The sequence below is a fragment of the Bos taurus genome, chromosome 21, assembly GCF_002263795.3.
Source record: "Bos taurus isolate L1 Dominette 01449 registration number 42190680 breed Hereford chromosome 21, ARS-UCD2.0, whole genome shotgun sequence".
Taxonomy (NCBI): domain Eukaryota; kingdom Metazoa; phylum Chordata; class Mammalia; order Artiodactyla; family Bovidae; genus Bos; species Bos taurus.
The window spans coordinates 52,786,529-52,803,075 of NC_037348.1; the positions used below are offsets into that span (position 1 = coordinate 52,786,529).

At 36.8% G+C, this 16,547-nt stretch overlaps 1 pseudogene; it reads right to left on the reverse strand.

The window, feature by feature from the left end:
* Positions 1 to 1,694: 1,694 nt before the first annotated feature.
* LOC785228 (E3 SUMO-protein ligase PIAS2-like) lies at positions 1,695 to 3,544 on the reverse strand (annotated as a pseudogene).
* Between the last annotated feature and the right edge of the window lie 13,003 nt (positions 3,545 to 16,547).

Below are 16,547 nucleotides of genomic sequence, written 5' to 3' on the forward strand. Positions count from 1 at the left end.
ACGACTGCAAGAAGATTCAGGTTTGTTTTCCATGTTTTTGACTCTCCAAAAGGGATAATACGTTAAGGGGATAATACAGCCAAAGAAGGGAAGATGTAGAAAACCACAGGAAATTAAATGAGTACAAAAACAGCACAAGGGTTGAGAAGATGTGAAAAACCAAGCAGCGACAAGGCAGCTCCCTGGAGTGGCACCAACCCTGATTGTTCCCTATCCTATATGAAACTGATCAGACTCTTCATCTGGGCATTTCAGTCTGAGAAATAGGCCAGGTTAATGATTTTTCAACAAAGGTTTATTTAGATACAGCTTAGGGAGAGAAAGCTAAACATTAGGAAAGTATTGACTCCTTGAGAAATCAAAATTGTGCGGCCAAATGAAAGCAAAGTACACAATTTGGATAAAAATGTTTCTCTAAGGGTAAAATTCAGTTTCCTGAGAGATTTAAAATCAAACACATAGTAAGAGAGTGGTTTGTAAAGTGGGTTTCAGGCGCATCCTTTCCTCTTCAAACTTTTCTTATACTCAAAGACTTCTAATTCTGGTTTTATCCTTTGTGGTTTCAGGAAATATTTCCTTTTTTTTTTTTTTTAAAAAAAAAGGGAATCTGATACCATCTCCACCCCTTTGCTATTGTTTGTTCTTTAAGTTTAAAAATCATTGCTCTGAGCAAAATGAGATCTATGATATACTTTCTTTGTCCGTATTACTCATCGCAGATTTGAACATTATCCTATAAAATAAATGAGTAAAATAAGTTCTTAGGACGAAGTTAAACTGTGCTATTCCCACTGCCCCTAAATCTGTTTTTCCACTGCCTCCATGCTCTCAATATTTCTGGACAGTGTGAACAAAATTTTAACAAACATTCCAGCCACACCTTAATCCAAAAACATTTCATTCAACAATTGCAGAGAATTTCTTTGAGAAGGTAAGGCCCTAATTTACAGACATCTCTAGAATGAGAAAGTTCAATCACCAAAAACAGCACCCATGACGTCAGGGCAGACTCTGCATAGTGTTCTTCAACATAATCACTAATGAGGAGTAGCCAAATCCCAGAACTCCACTCTGTACTCATGGGCACATAACACCAGAGTGGAAACATCCCCCAGGGAAAATGCTTAACACAAAGGCCATTTTTCTTTGATGGAAACAGAGAAAAATGGATCCAAACTTTGGCCACTTATCTAGACTTCATTACTTCAATGAAACAGAACAAATCCATGGAAAGGACTCATTTAGTGAACATAACTTCTTTCCGTATATGTTTCCTTCACTTCAGGTTAAACGAAAAGTTGTCATTTTAGAATCACTAATTACATCTTTTTTTAATTAGAAAAAAGTATACTTGAATATTTACATAATTTTATTGCTGTGTATAACAAAAAAAATTAACTGATTTGTAGAATCCATCCTGTAACATGAAATTGAAATCCATTTCTCAGGAGGATATAGTTACAGTTGAATGTATCTGATGATGCTCAAGAGTACACCAAGAGTAAGAAAAATCCTTGCATGTCATGTGGTTCTCATTGCAGTCATCTGTGTTCATCTCTCAGAAGGAAAAATAATCCATTTTATATTTCAATAAATATCAAAGTAATCATTAGCAAAAAAATAGCTTCCATGGAGCAGAGATTCAAGAAAGAGCAGTTCTGATGAATGATTTGTAGAATCGAGTGAGTCCTTCTTTAGTCCAGTGAGATGATCTTAGGAATGTTACTTCCACTGTTGGTTATGACCCCGTCTCACTTCTGCTGCTGGATGAACTCACACAAGTACTACTTTCCATAGGGGCTGGTGGTGGTGACGGACATACTGCTTGCTGTTAAGGGTGAGGTGAGACTGGGGATCAACTGGAATAAGGGAAAGGAAATCCAAACCTGGCAGATCTGAGGACATGCTTGAGATGGGCATGTGGTGGAATGGTAACGAGTAGTCTGTTAATGAAGGCAGAATAGCAGCAGGATCAATGGAAGTCACGCTGGGCACACTTACAGAAGACGGCTGATACATGAGAACCCCTCTGGTGGGGCTGCTTTGTGTTTCTGACATAAAGATGCATTTCCTTTTGGCATGAGGGTCTTCCTTTTCATCAGAAAAGCTTTCTACTGTTAGGTAAATGATATCCACTTTCTACTTGCTTGTCTCATCGGCTAGGCTACAGTCACTGAACAAGTCTTACTGAGGACACTTGAAGTTTCTATTTTTGTACATGGCTGGCTGGGTATTTTCATAGCTTCTTTCTTCAGTCTCATTGGACACCAAGAACCATCTTCTTGGAATTTTATTTCATCCACATCAGAACAGTCATTGAGAATTTCCATAAAAATCCCATCTAAAATTAGACTTTCATAGGCAGCTTTTTTGTCACACACAGGACAAATCCAGGTGGGTTTCTTCTCATTCATTTTCAGATAAAGAGCAGCATCAAAACACTGTAGGTGTGCACAAGTCACCACAGAGCATGGGATCATCAGCCTCATTTTCCCTAAAAGGCACATCAAGGACACCTGAAGGCTAGTGGTAGCAATTTCACTGTCAGGATCCTTAGTAAATTTTTCTTTAATTAGTGCTCTGGAATGATCAGGGTTTCTAATACCTTTCATTTTTATTCTCTGTAATAACATGGCTGATGTGAGTTTTTGTACAACATATACAGCAATGAAGTAATTCTTTCCAATTTCTGATGCTCAAGAAATGGAAATCAGGTTTGGCACAGCTGAAGATAACCTAGCTAAAGATATGATATTCAAAGGCTGTCCAGGGCGCTTCTGTTCAATCCCATTTTAACTTGGTGGTGCATAGCCAAGCAAAGGAAACAACTTCCCATTTACTTTCATACAGAGACTATTGGGATAGTTATCTTCTTTGGGGCAACTTGTCTCTGCCAGATAAAGTCTCAGCTGAACTTGTACTGTATAATCTCTCCTACCACCTGGCAAAAAATCCCTGGATATGCATCTGTCTCTAACTTGTTGAGGTGTCAGAGTAAAAATAAAAATTTCTCTTGGAACTGCTGTACACTGCTTTGAACTAAACTCGTGGGCTTGATGAGAACATCAGGGGCCTCATAAAATGGTATTTTTTTGTTTTATTTTTCCCCACACATCATGCTGGACATGAAGGATTGGGGGAGACGGCTGCCAGCATCTCAAGCGTGGGATTAGTATCTTGAAGCAGCACAGAACCAGCAGGAGAGAACGGCGAGTGAGGTATAACTGAAGTGGAAGGCCACGAGTGGGTTCCAGCTGCAGCCAAGTCAGGTTCTACAGGTGAGGAGCTCCCATCCAAACTGAAAACCAGTGATTTGATTGTGGATAAATCAGAGGCCTTCAAGCGTTCACGGGTATCTGCGTCTATACAATTCTCGGATTTTAATCTGAACCACAGGGCTGCAGCCACTCTTCGATAACTGCAACACCCTCATCAGGAGGTCATGCTTACGACCATTTTTATTCCGTCCGGCAAAGCCTAGTAACATTTGTAGTTCAGAAACCCTAAAACTGGAAACCATATTCAACTCCTCGAAATCTGCCATTTTATACCACCTGCGAGCGCCGCCACCACTGCGGCCACAGCGCCCCCTCCCCGTGCCGCCAACAACACGGCCAACCACCACTGCAGCCGGTGCCACCTTCTGCATCACCCTGCCCTGGGGGCCCCTGAAGAAGCCACGGCCGCTGGGCCCGTCCCTTTGTCCACTTTTAAATGGACATTTTAAATGTTGTTTGTTATTTGTTACTGAGAGTTGTGTTACTCATATACTCTGAATTCATATTAACTTCCAAACATACATTGATTTGCAAATATTGTCTCCCATTTCATAGACTGCCTTACTCTATAGATTGGCCAACCATCTTAAAAATTAAAATCACTTAAAAATGCTAACAGTTGCCCTGTAAATTTGTTTTAAATTTTAGCAATGCGTTGTGTCATATAACAGGAGTGCTGTTTTTCACGTTCAAAATGTTACATATTTTCTCTTGAGTTTATGCCTAATTTTGTTACCTACATCTTCTGAATAATGATAGAAGTGATATTAATAATATTTTGTTACTGACTGTAAAGGTTTCAAATATTCCTACTTAGAATAATACTAATTATAATTTTAAGTATATATGTTTTAGAATAGCTTTAGATTTACAGAAGGATTGCAAATTTAGTACATATATCCTGCATCCACTTTCCATTACTAATAACATTTTACATTACTAATGAACCAATGTTAATATGGTTTTATTACCTAAGGAAAGAAAAGTGACCCCACGGATAACGTCCATATTTTATCCAGATTTCCTTCATTTTTCGTTCTTACCCTCTTTTTCTGCTTAAGAGACCCTATTCAGGATACCACATTGCATTTAGTTGCAATATCTCTTTGGGCTTCTCTCATCTGTGCCAGTTTCTTAAACTGTCCTTGTTTCTAAAGAATGTTTTGAGACATGCTGGTAAATTGTGTTAACATATAAACTGTGGCATAGTAAAACGTTTAAGAGTTTATTTGAGCAAAAATGCAGTAGAATTGGCAGTGCCAAGCTCAAAGTGATTAGGAGTGCTCTGCTGAGGAAAGCTAGGGGAAAGACTTAGGTAGACAAGTTACAGAAGCAAAGAAAGAAAATTATTTGATTGATTTACTGTAAAGCCTAGTTGACTATTTGTGATGTGTTGTAGCTAGGTTTTGATTTTCTTAATCTTGAGGCATTTACAGGCTTAGATTTTGCTTTGCTTACATTGGCTACCAAAACATTAGCATCACTTCAGCCTAATAGACTCCTTGTTTAATTAACATAACAGATGTTTTGTAGCATGCCCCTCTATTGGGATTTGTTTGATGTTTTTTTCTCGTAATTAGACTGGAATTATTGTTTTTTGAGAGCAAGGCCACATACGCAAGGTGTCATTTTTATGACATCATATGAAGGGTGCATACTATAAGCTATAGACTTATTACCATGGATATTGACCTTAATTACCTGCCTGAAGTAGTGTTTGTGAAATTTCTCCACTGTAAAGTTACTCACCATCTCCCCTTTTACATTGCACTTTTGAAATCAAGTCAATTAGTACAATCTACATTTAAGTATTGAGGAGTTATGATCCATCTCCAGGGTGAAATATCTATATATATTATTTGGACTATATCTACATGAAAAATTTCTCTTTTTTTCTATGTATTTACTTATGAAATAATTTATTTATGTCAGTATGGACTCAGGAATTATTTTTTGTGAATTATAATCTAGTACAAATGTACTTACTTTTTTACTCAAATTGTAGCTTTGACTATCAGAAACCCTCTCACTTGACATTCAAGTCTCTGACATAACACCACCACCACTGTGTGTACACATGTCTCTGTGTGTGATCATGAGTTGTGTACTAAGCTACAAATTATCCTCTGGCACTACAAGATGCTCCAGGCTCATCTTATGCATTTCCTTTACTAGTCCTACAATCAATAGCCCTTGATTATTATTTTGGAGAATGGTACTAGAAATTGTATAATTCAGGTATCTACCATGAACACTGCTATGAGTTTCATTGCTTTTAGGCACTTTCAGCTCATAGAGCAAGAAAATATATGTATAGAGCTAACCTATATGTAGGCATACATCTGTAACTCTTTCTATATCTAGCCATCCATATACACGTGTTCATACTGACTTCTACAATTTTAATCCATTATCCCATGGGTCATTATAGTCTCACCCCCATGATTATGTATAAATGCCCACTCTAAAACTGAAAAACCTGACTTTCACCTTCTACTATCCATTTCCTTAATGGTTTAATTCCTCTGAACATGTATAGCACTATCAGAATTATTAACCTATGTCCCCATGGAAAGAACTTTATCACATAGAAAACTAAATTAGAATGTTTACAGTATAATTCCTTTTGTCTTCAGTTTAAATAGTCCATGACATAGTCATTCAGGTCAGCACAGTTTACTTCACTCCCTTTAATTAGTGCTATGAGCTGAAAATTTCATCCCTCCAAAATCATGTATTGAAATCCTAACCCCCAAGCATGATAATATATATGTAGATAGGTCCTTTGGGAAGTGATTAGGTCATGAAGAAGGAGACTTCATGAATGGCATTAATGACATTATACTAAAAGAGATCCCACAGAGCTTCTCCTTCCACTGTGTGAGGGCACAAGAAATTTGCAACTCAAAGAGAGTTCTCATTCAATCATGCTGGTTGATCTTGGACTTCCAGTCTCCAGGTATATGGAGAAACAATAAATTTCTGCCATTCATAAGCTGACTAGCTTGTGGTATTTTGTGATAACAATCAAAATGGACTAAGACAGTGAAAAAGGTTGTTAAATATATGTGAAATACAGGTGATTTATTTGTCATTCTGCATTTATTCTGGGCACCCTTGAACTCCAAAATAATATATTCTTAAAATTTTTAAATACTTTAAATTTCGACAGATTTTGGCAAAGGCACAATGTCATATAACTGCATATCATAGAGAACAGGTTAACCTCTGAAAAATTCCCTATGCTCTATCTTTTCAAATTTCCTCTCCCCTGCCCTCACAGTATGACATGCTTATATTTGTCTGTCTATACTTCTACCTCTTCCAGAGTGGTATGTAATTGAAATCACAGAACTCATACTTTTTTCACAATGACATCTTTTACTTAGTAATGTGCATTTAACATTCATCAATGTCTTTGATGACTTGATAGTCATTTTAATTGCTGAATAAAATTCAATTGTATGGATATCACACAGATTTTCTGAAGTCCATTCACTTATTGGAGGACATAATGCCGCTTTCATTTTTAGCAATTATGAATAAACCTGCTATAAACATTTATGCATAGTTTTTTGGTGGACATAAGTTTTCAAATCAGTTTGATAAGTACCTAAGTATGTGACTGCTGGTTGATAATCTATGGTTAGGTTTGTAAGTCACAGCCAAACTCTTCCCAAGTGGTTGTACCATTTTTCATTCCCAATTGTAATAAGTGAGAGTTCCAGCTACTCCTCATCCTCACAGGGATTGTTGCATCTGGGTCATTCTAATAGGCATTTGCTAGTATCTCAATGCTTTAATTTGCAATTCCTTAATTATATTTGATGTTCATAATCTATACTTATTTGCCAGTTGTTTATCTTCTTAGGTTAGGTATCTGTTCTGTTTGCCCATTTTGAAGTTCTCTTTCTTGCTGTTTAGTTTTATGAATTCTTTCTAACTTGAATATCAGGAGCTTTACTATGTATATGCTTTTCAAATATTTTTTCCCAGTCAGTGGTTTGTCTATATTTTCTTAACAGTGGCTCTGAAAAAGAAGTTTTAAATATTAATAAAGTGCTACACGCCAATTTTTTCTTTCATGGATGTTGCTTTTGGTGTTGCATCTAAAATCTCATCACCAAACTGAACATCACCTAGATTTTCCTCTAGTTTTCTACTAGAAGTCTTATAGTTTCACACTTTACATTTAGATCTACATTCCATTTTGAGTCAATTTCTATAAAATATGCAAGGTCCATGTCTAGGTTATTGCTATCATTTTGTATATTTTGTGGGACAACATATTTTTTTCATAGCTATTTTTCGAACAATGATGAGAATGAATCTCATCTTTTCTAAAGGATTTTGCCTTTATCTATCATTTTATTCATATTGGGTAAGAATATTTGGTACATGATTTTTGTTGCAGCTATATTCATATATGTGACTGACTTTTAATTTTCCAGTTAACTATTGTATACCAAGAATATTCTTGAATCATATAATACATTGGGGAATATCCTTATTCTAGTATTTATTTTAAACTTTTTTTTATATTGGAGTATAGCTGATTAAAAATATTGTTATAGTTGCAGGTGGACAGCAAAAGGACTCAGCCATACATATCCTTATTATTATTATTATCCTTATTATTTAAAAGGTTTTGTATAATAATTATCCTATGGCTCTTCACTGTAGGCAGATACATATCCAATGATTCAATTTCTTTGGTAATTAGAGGGCTTTTAAGTATTTATATACATGCTTCATAGAATGAGTAAATTTTTTTAAGTGAGATGCCACTTTATATTACAAAGAACAGAGATTGTCTCAGTTTCACAGAAGTTATGTGAAATGTGGACCAGTTTACATAAGTTCAGCTTGTACTGCTTGAAGTATTTTTTCAAATAGAATGGGAAAGATTCTGTCCCTTTCTAGAAAAAGGATACCCAGTGTAGTAAGCAATTATCATAATGCATCGCAGTGAATCACATCTTTTTGTGTCCAAACATGCATGCCATATAACTGTTGTGGGTCCTCTTATAAAAAATAATTATTCATATTCTTGAATCTGGACTGATTGAGTCTTCTATTGACCAATAGATGTGGCAGAAGAGATAGATGATTCTGGAACATAGAACATAAGAGGGCTTGCACCCTCTGCTCTCATTTTAGAAACTTGAGAACTTTATGTATGAAGCATAGTCTAAATTACTTGAGATGAGAGGTCATATAGCAAAATTGAGGCATTCAGCAGGAATGACCTTGGGACTTTTTGTTCAATCCATCCATTGGGTGAATACAGTCATGAGTCTCATAAAAATGCCACATGCTACATTTTAAAAAAATCAGTCTTCATCTAGTGAATTCCAATTTAGCCACTTTTCCATCTTTTCCATAGTTTCCTCACTCATTATAGATGTTGCTTTTGTTGTTCAGTTGCTAAGTTGTATCTGACTTTTTGCAACGCCATGGACTGCAGCGTGCCAGGCTTCCCTGTACTTCACTGTCTTCCAGAGTTTGCTCAAACTCATGTCCATTGAGTCGATGATGCCGTCCAAACTCCTCCTCTGTTTCTCTCCTCTCCACCTGCCCACAATCTTTCCCAGCATCAGGATCTTTTTCAATGAGTCTACTCTTCTCATCAGGTAGCTGAAGTATTAGAACTTGAGTTTAGCATCATCTTTCCAATGAATATTCAGGGTTGATTTCCTTTCGAGTAGACTGGTTTGATCTCTTTGCAGTCCAAGGGACTCTCAGCAGTCTTATCCAACACCACAATTTGAAACCATCAATTTTTTGGTGCTCAGACTTCTTTATGGTCCAACTCTCACATCTGTACATGAATACTGGAAAAAACATGGCTTTGACTATACAGACCTTTGTCAGCAAAGTGATGTCTCTGCTTTTTAATACACTATCAAGGTCTGTCATAGCTTTTCTTCCAAGGAGCAAGCAAGTTTTAATTTCATGGCTGCAGTCACTGTCTGCAATGACTCTGGAGCCCAAGAAAATGAAATCTTATAATGTTTCCACTTTTTCCCCATTTATTTGCCATAAAATGATGGGAGATTTTGCCATGATCTTTGTTTTTTGAATGTTGAGTTTTAAGCCAGCTTCTTTACTGTAGACTCTTGAGAGTCCCTTGGACTGCAAGAAGATCCAACCAGTTAGTCCTAAAGGAAATCAGTCCTGAATATTCATTGGAAAGACTGATACTGAAGCTGAAACTCCAGTACTAAGGCCACCTGATGCAAAGAATTTATTCACTAGAAAAGGCCCTGATGCTGGGAAAGATTGAAGGAAGGAGAAGGGGACAACAGAGGATGAGATGGTTGGATGGCATCATCGACTCAATGGACATGAGCTGGAGTAAGCTCCAGTAGTTGGTGATGGACAAGGAAGACTGGCATGCTGCAGTCCATGGGGTCACAAAGAATTGGACACGACTGAGCGACTGAATGGATCTGAACCTCACTCTCCTATTTCACCATCATCAAGACACTCTTTAGTTTCACTTTACTTTCTGCCAATAAACTGTTATCATCTGGATATCCGAGATTGTTGATATTTCTCCTAGCAATCTTTATTCCACGTGATGGATTCTTGGAGTGTGGGTCATGAGTTGTCCAGTCAAATGGGTTGTGAGTCATCCAGCCCAGCATTTCACATGATGTACCCTGCGTAGAAGTTAAGTAAGCAGGGTGACAATATTCAACTTTGTCATACTCCTTACCCTATTTGGAACCAGTCAGTTGTTCAGTTTCTGGTTCTAACTGTTGCTTCTTGACCTGCATACAGGTTTCTAAGGAGACAGGTAAGGTGATCTTGTATTCCCATCTCTTTAAGGATTTTCCACATTTTTTTTATGATCCACACAGTCAAAAGCTTTAATATAGTAAATGAACCGCCCCCCCCCCCTTTTTTTTTTCTGGAATTCTCTTGCTTTCTTCATGATCCAGTGAATGTTGGCAATTTGATCTCTGGCTCCTCTGCCTTTTCTAAACCTAGTTTGTACATCTGGTTCATGTTCTGCTGAAGCCTAGCCTGAAGGATTTTGAGCATAATCTGCAAACATGAGAAATGAGCGCAATTGTACAGTAGTTTAAATATTTTTTTGGCATTTCCCTTCTTTGGGATTGGAATGCAAACTGACCTTTTACAATCCCGTGGCCACTGTTGAGTTTTCCAAATTTGCTAACATATTGAGTGTAGCACTTTAATAGCATCATCTTTTCCAGCTAAAATTTCATTACCTCCACTACCTTTATTGGTAGTAATGTGCCCTAAGGTCCATTTGACTTCATACTCCAGGAATCCGTCACCTGGATAAATTACCTCAAGGAATTTCATCATCTCCCCTAACACTGTCCATAGTAACACTTCCCTAAGGACTACTTGACTTCACCCACCAAGATGTCTGGCTCCAGGTGAGTGATCATAACATCATGGTGATCCAGGTCATTAAGACCTTTTTTGTATAGTCCTTCTGTGTATTCTTGTCACCTTTTAATCTCTTTTGCTTCTGTTAGGTACTTATTTTTTCTGGTCTTTATTGTGTCCATTCTTTCATGACATTTTCCCTTGATATCTCCAATTTTCTTTAAGAGATCTCTTGTCTTTCCCATTCTATTGTTTTCCTCTATTTCTTTGCATTGTTCATTCAAGGCCTTTTTACTTCTCTGTGATATTCTCTGGAACTCTGCATTCAACTGGGTATATATTTCCCTTTCTTCCTTGTCTTTTACTTCTTTTCTTTTCTCAGCTATTTGTAAAGCTTCCTCAGACAGCTGTTTTGCCTTCTTGCATTTCTTTTTCTTTTGGTTGGTTTAGGTGACTGCCTCCAGTACAATTATGAGCCTCTGTCCATAGTTCTTCAATCACTCTATCTACCAGACCCAATCCCTTGAATCTGTGTGTAACCTCAACTGTATAATCATAAGGAGTTTTATTTAGGGCATACCTGAATGGCCTAGTGGTTTTCCCTACTTTTTCAATTTATGCCTGCATTGAGCCATTATCAGCCCTAGGTTTTGTTTTTACTGACTTATCCAGTGTCATCATCTTTGGCTGAAAACAATATAATCAATCTGATTTCATTATTGACTATATGGTGTTGTCCATGTGCAGAGTCGTCTTGGGTCATTAGAAGACAGTGTTTGCCACGACCAGGGTGTTCTCTTGGCAAAACTTTGTTAGCCTTTGCCCTGATTCATTTTTACTCCAAGGCCAAACTTGCCTGTTACTCCAGGTATCTCTTGACTTCCTACTTTTGCATTCCAATCCCCTATGATGGAAAGAACATCTTTCTTTCTTTTCTTTTAAGGTATTACTTTAGCTCTTTCCAAAATGGCCTCATGTAGAGACCAACAAACATCCTCTTTTTCTTTCTGGATATACCATACTGTTGATGTGATAGCCAGGACTTATAGCCCACAGCATTAAAATCATGCCCAGAGGAAATTTACCTAAGAAACACAGATATTTTCTTTACGAGGTAATCATTCTTCTGCTTAAGAATATTACATAGAACTTGCATAAATATGTGAAAAATGCAGCAACCAATAGATAGTGAAACAGACACTTTTTTCTATATGAGCACTGAAATCAAGAAGACAGAATGCAGCCTTGTTCAATCTTACCTGGAAACCTGAAAGTCCAGGAAATCAAATTTTTCAGTTTTTCATATGTCTTTTATCAACAGCAAAATTTCCCTGAGTATTGATTTAGTGCTTATAAATAATTTTTGCTAGTCAAATTCTCAAACATGGAATTCATAATTAATGAAGATTGACTGTATATGACATATATGTGGACATTTTCAAATACAAATACTTTTGCAAAGTAGAAATAATTAGAATTGCTAGATGTGGAACTCTCCAGTTGAGGTAAAAAAATGTGACACATCTTCTGTAGATAATCAGGGAATAGTGACAGCCAGGAGTGCAATGCAGTATAAAAATTTCAATCTCCATGACTATTTGAAGAAGTTGAACCCCAACTTGGGCTTCCAGGTGTTGCTAGTGGTAAAAGAATCCACTTGCCAATGCAGGAAACATAAGAGACATGGGTTTGATCCCAGGGTCTAGAAGATCCCCTGGAGGAGGGCATGGCAACCCACTCCAGGATTCTTGTTGGAGAATTCCATGGATAGAGGGGCCTGAAAGGCTACAGTCCATAGGAGTCACAAAGAGTTGGACATGACTGAGGCGACTTAGCACACACGCACTAACCCCAACTTGGCAACCTGTTAATGGAATAGCCTTATGCAAGTAACTCGTCATTTCTGATTCTAATATCATTTGCTCTCTTGTAAAACAACAACGACAACAAAACATAATATACTTTAGTTTAGTTAGTTCAGTCACTCAGTCATGTCTGACTCTTTGCGACCCCATGAATCACAGCACTCCAGGCCTCCCTGTCCATAACCAACTCCCGGAGTTCACCCAGACTTACGTCCATTGAGTCAGTGATGCCATCCAGCCGTCTCATCCTCTGTCGTCCCCTTCTCCTCCTGCCTCCAATCCCTCCCAGCATCAGAGTCATTTCCAATGAGTCAACTCTTCTCATGAGGTGGCCAAAGTATTGGAGTTTCAGCTTTAGCATCATTCCCTCCAAAGAAATCCCAGGGCTGATCTCCTTCAGAATGGACTGGTTAGATCACCTTGCAGTGCAGGGGACTCTCAAGAGTCTTCTCCAACACCACAGTTCAAAAGCATCAATTCTTCGGCGCTCAGCCTTCTTCACAGTCCAACTCTCACATCTATACATAATCTACTAGGATATGCTATTTTTAGTATTTAAAAATATATATGTTATATATATATATATTTTTTTTCTCCCTAGGAACAGTAGTTCAGTGTTCACTAATTTAATGTTAATGGAAATTTTATAAAAAAAAAAAAACTACCATGAATAATGAAAACTAACTGTATATATGTGTTTATGTGTTTTGTATAAATATGTAATTATATATATAATATGTAATTATATATGTGTTTTGTATAAAACATGTAATTATATGTCTCATACATATATACAACTGTGTGTCTTTGTGTTTACAGACCACACTGATGAAATATTATATTCGCCCAATAGAACATTATTCAGTTGCAAAAAAAGGTACATACTACTGACACAGGCTCAAATACATTATGTTCTGTGAAAGTAGCCAGATACAAGAGACTATTCTAGGATTCTATTTACATAAAATGCCCAGAAAATATAAATTTATTGAGTTATTCTCTCAATAAATAAGTACATTATTGGTGGCTGGGAGTTGGTGGTAGGAGTGGGAATTAGCTGTAAAGAGGCATGAGGGAATTTATTGTAGAGAAGGAAATGTCCTAGAAATGATATGTTGATGGTCACATTACTCAGTAAAGTTGTTAAAAATAATCAAAGAATTGTACACTGAAATGGTTGAATTTTATGACATAAATTTGTTATATACTGTAACTGTTTTATATTAAAACTGTTTATAAAGTAATAAGGGTGACTTTCTAGTGAGTTATTTTACTCTTGGGGTATCTACTTTGTAATCACCACCTAGAGTTCACAAATCATGCTTTCCTTAGTTTCCTGAACTATATTTATTGAATCTATGCTATGCATCTCGTTTACTCTCTCTTCTGCATCACTGTTTATTCTTGTTACCTGCACATTTGATGTCAAAGCCACTGCAGTGATTCTGAAGTCCACTATATATCCAAAATGTAATGGCTCTATCATCTTTTTAATGTATCAGTTAATTTAAAAAAATCATTGGCTACCATGTGCCAGCACAATACCAATTTCTGAGGATGGAATACTAACTAAAACAGACATAATACCTATCCTTTGGGCTTATCTGATGGCCCAGACAGTAAAGGGTCTTCCTGCAATGTGGGAAACCTGGAGAAGGGAATGTGTACTCTCTCCAGTATTCTTGTCTGGAGAAGTATATGGACAGAGGAGCCTGGTGGGGCTTCCGCAAAGAATCGGACATCACTGAGCAACTAAGCACTGGCCAGAACAGCAGAAAGGTTAATTGCTCAAGAAGTTAGAATAATCTATCTCAATCCTCTCTAGCTTATACACACACTCTGATACAACTGACAGTTTCATTCCAGGAGATGAAATGGAGTGAAAAGAAAATAATGCTAAATGCCGTGAATTCCTCACTCACTGAAATTCTACCACTGGACCTAAATACAAACATCGTATGCTTTCTGTGTTTTCTTCACATTAGTAAAGCTGGCAAAGGTTGTGGGTTGGGCCATGACTTGATTCTCAAAACATAACATGGCTCTACTGTTCTTGAAGTTGAAGTCCTCATAGTTATATTGGGACTCAGAGCATCATCTGGATAAACTAAGTTGCTGTTGTAGCTTCTTACTTACTAAGATCAAACTTTGTAGTGCTCTCCACACAAATACACTTAGAAACATTATTCTATTTCTGAGAAGTAGGATTGTTCTTACCTCATCATCCTGCTAAGACTGTTAAATAACAGGTTTGTTGGCACTGGCTAGCTCATAAACACAGAATATAGAATAAATAAATCAGTTTTTGCACTGAAAAATAAAACTTCATGCATATTTCCCTTAAGATGCCAAAAAGACAGGATCAATGATACTGATATCCTATTTACTTTTTGGAATTTTTGTTTCTATCTGCAGAGCAAGTTGCAGGAAAATCCCCATGAACCACATCTGTTTTAACGTCACTTGCACAAACTCAAAGGCAGTTTCTCCATTCCACTATTGTGTTTTTGAAAAGATATAACAGTGTCATATAATTGTCCTTGCAATGTTCTTCTCTTTTAAATTTCTCTTTATGACATCACATCTGAACATTTCCTGCTCAGTAGTTATGACTCTTGTCTCCAGAAATTCATGAGATATTCGCAACATGAAGTAGGTTCTAATGAAGTCATTTCCTTTTGACCATTAATATCTTTGGGTAACTATGGAACATCAGAGGACGTGACTAATGTAATAGGTTGTGGTGAAACTGCCATTCAAACTGGCTATGCTATTTGCATTTCTACAAATAAAAACTGCAGAACTCTTGGCATATAGCAACCCTACTCAAAATTCTTCACAAAAAAAACAAACAAAAAAACTGCAATATATATATTTTTTAAATCTTCTGATCTCTCTTTTATAAAATCCCTATTTTTCATATGCTATATGAGACACAACAGAGGTAATACCCTGTTTTTTTCATATCAACTGCTCTCAGCAATATATAGGATCTTCCAGACTAAATAATAACTATTGATCAAAACCTCCTTGCAAATAATAGTGGACTTGTAACTAAATTCTGTCCAAAGTTAAGTAACCCAAAGTGACTTCTATCAGCTACTTTCTTTAAGAGATACCTTCACTTTCTTCTTTGGCCCTCCATTTGACCACTACCTAAAAAGTTGATGCAACATCTTGTATCATATGGTTTAGGAACATGTCTTAGGATTGGTGGAAGAGTTAACAGTGAGTGGAGAATTTCCTAGAGTAGAGACATTATTCTACCTTTGGACAGCTTGCCTTCAGGTTGAATAAGGTGATTTTAAAAAAATACTAAAATAAACTGCTATATTGTTTACAGAACTGATATACGATTTTCTTAATCATAGCCATTATCATTCTAAAATTTTAAGAATGATGGTAATCATTGCTTTTGGCAATAAGAGAAATACATTTATTTCTCAACGCAGAAGTACCAGAATTACATAATACATTTTAGTCCAAATAAATGTTACTGAACACTGCTCATCAGAACTGGAATATTAAGGGAAAGGAAATCATAGAGGCAAATTCTGGCATGACTAGGGGGAATATAGGCAAATAAGAGGGTGTTGTGTAGTGATCTAAAGAACAAATTATACGTAATGACAAAAAACTAAATTAAGTTTTCTATGAATCATTTATGCTTAAGTAAAGCTTTTAAAATTCTTAAGCATGTTAAATTATTGGTAAAAAGGTTGACAATATCTATCACATAAGAAAAACATGATGATTTATGGACTAGAATACAAAAAGTACTTAATCAATGTGCATGCTAAGTTGCTTCAGTTCAGTTCAGTTCAGTCACTCAGTTGTGTCCAACTCTTTGTGACCCCATGAATCGCAGCACTCCAGGCCTCCCTGTCCATCACCAACTTCCAGAGTTCACTCAGACTCACGTCCATCGAGTCAGTGATGCCATCCAGCCATCTCATCCTCTGTCGTCCCCTTCTCCTCCTGCCCCCAATCCCTCCCAGCATCAGAGTCATTTCCAATGAGTCAACTCTTTGCATGA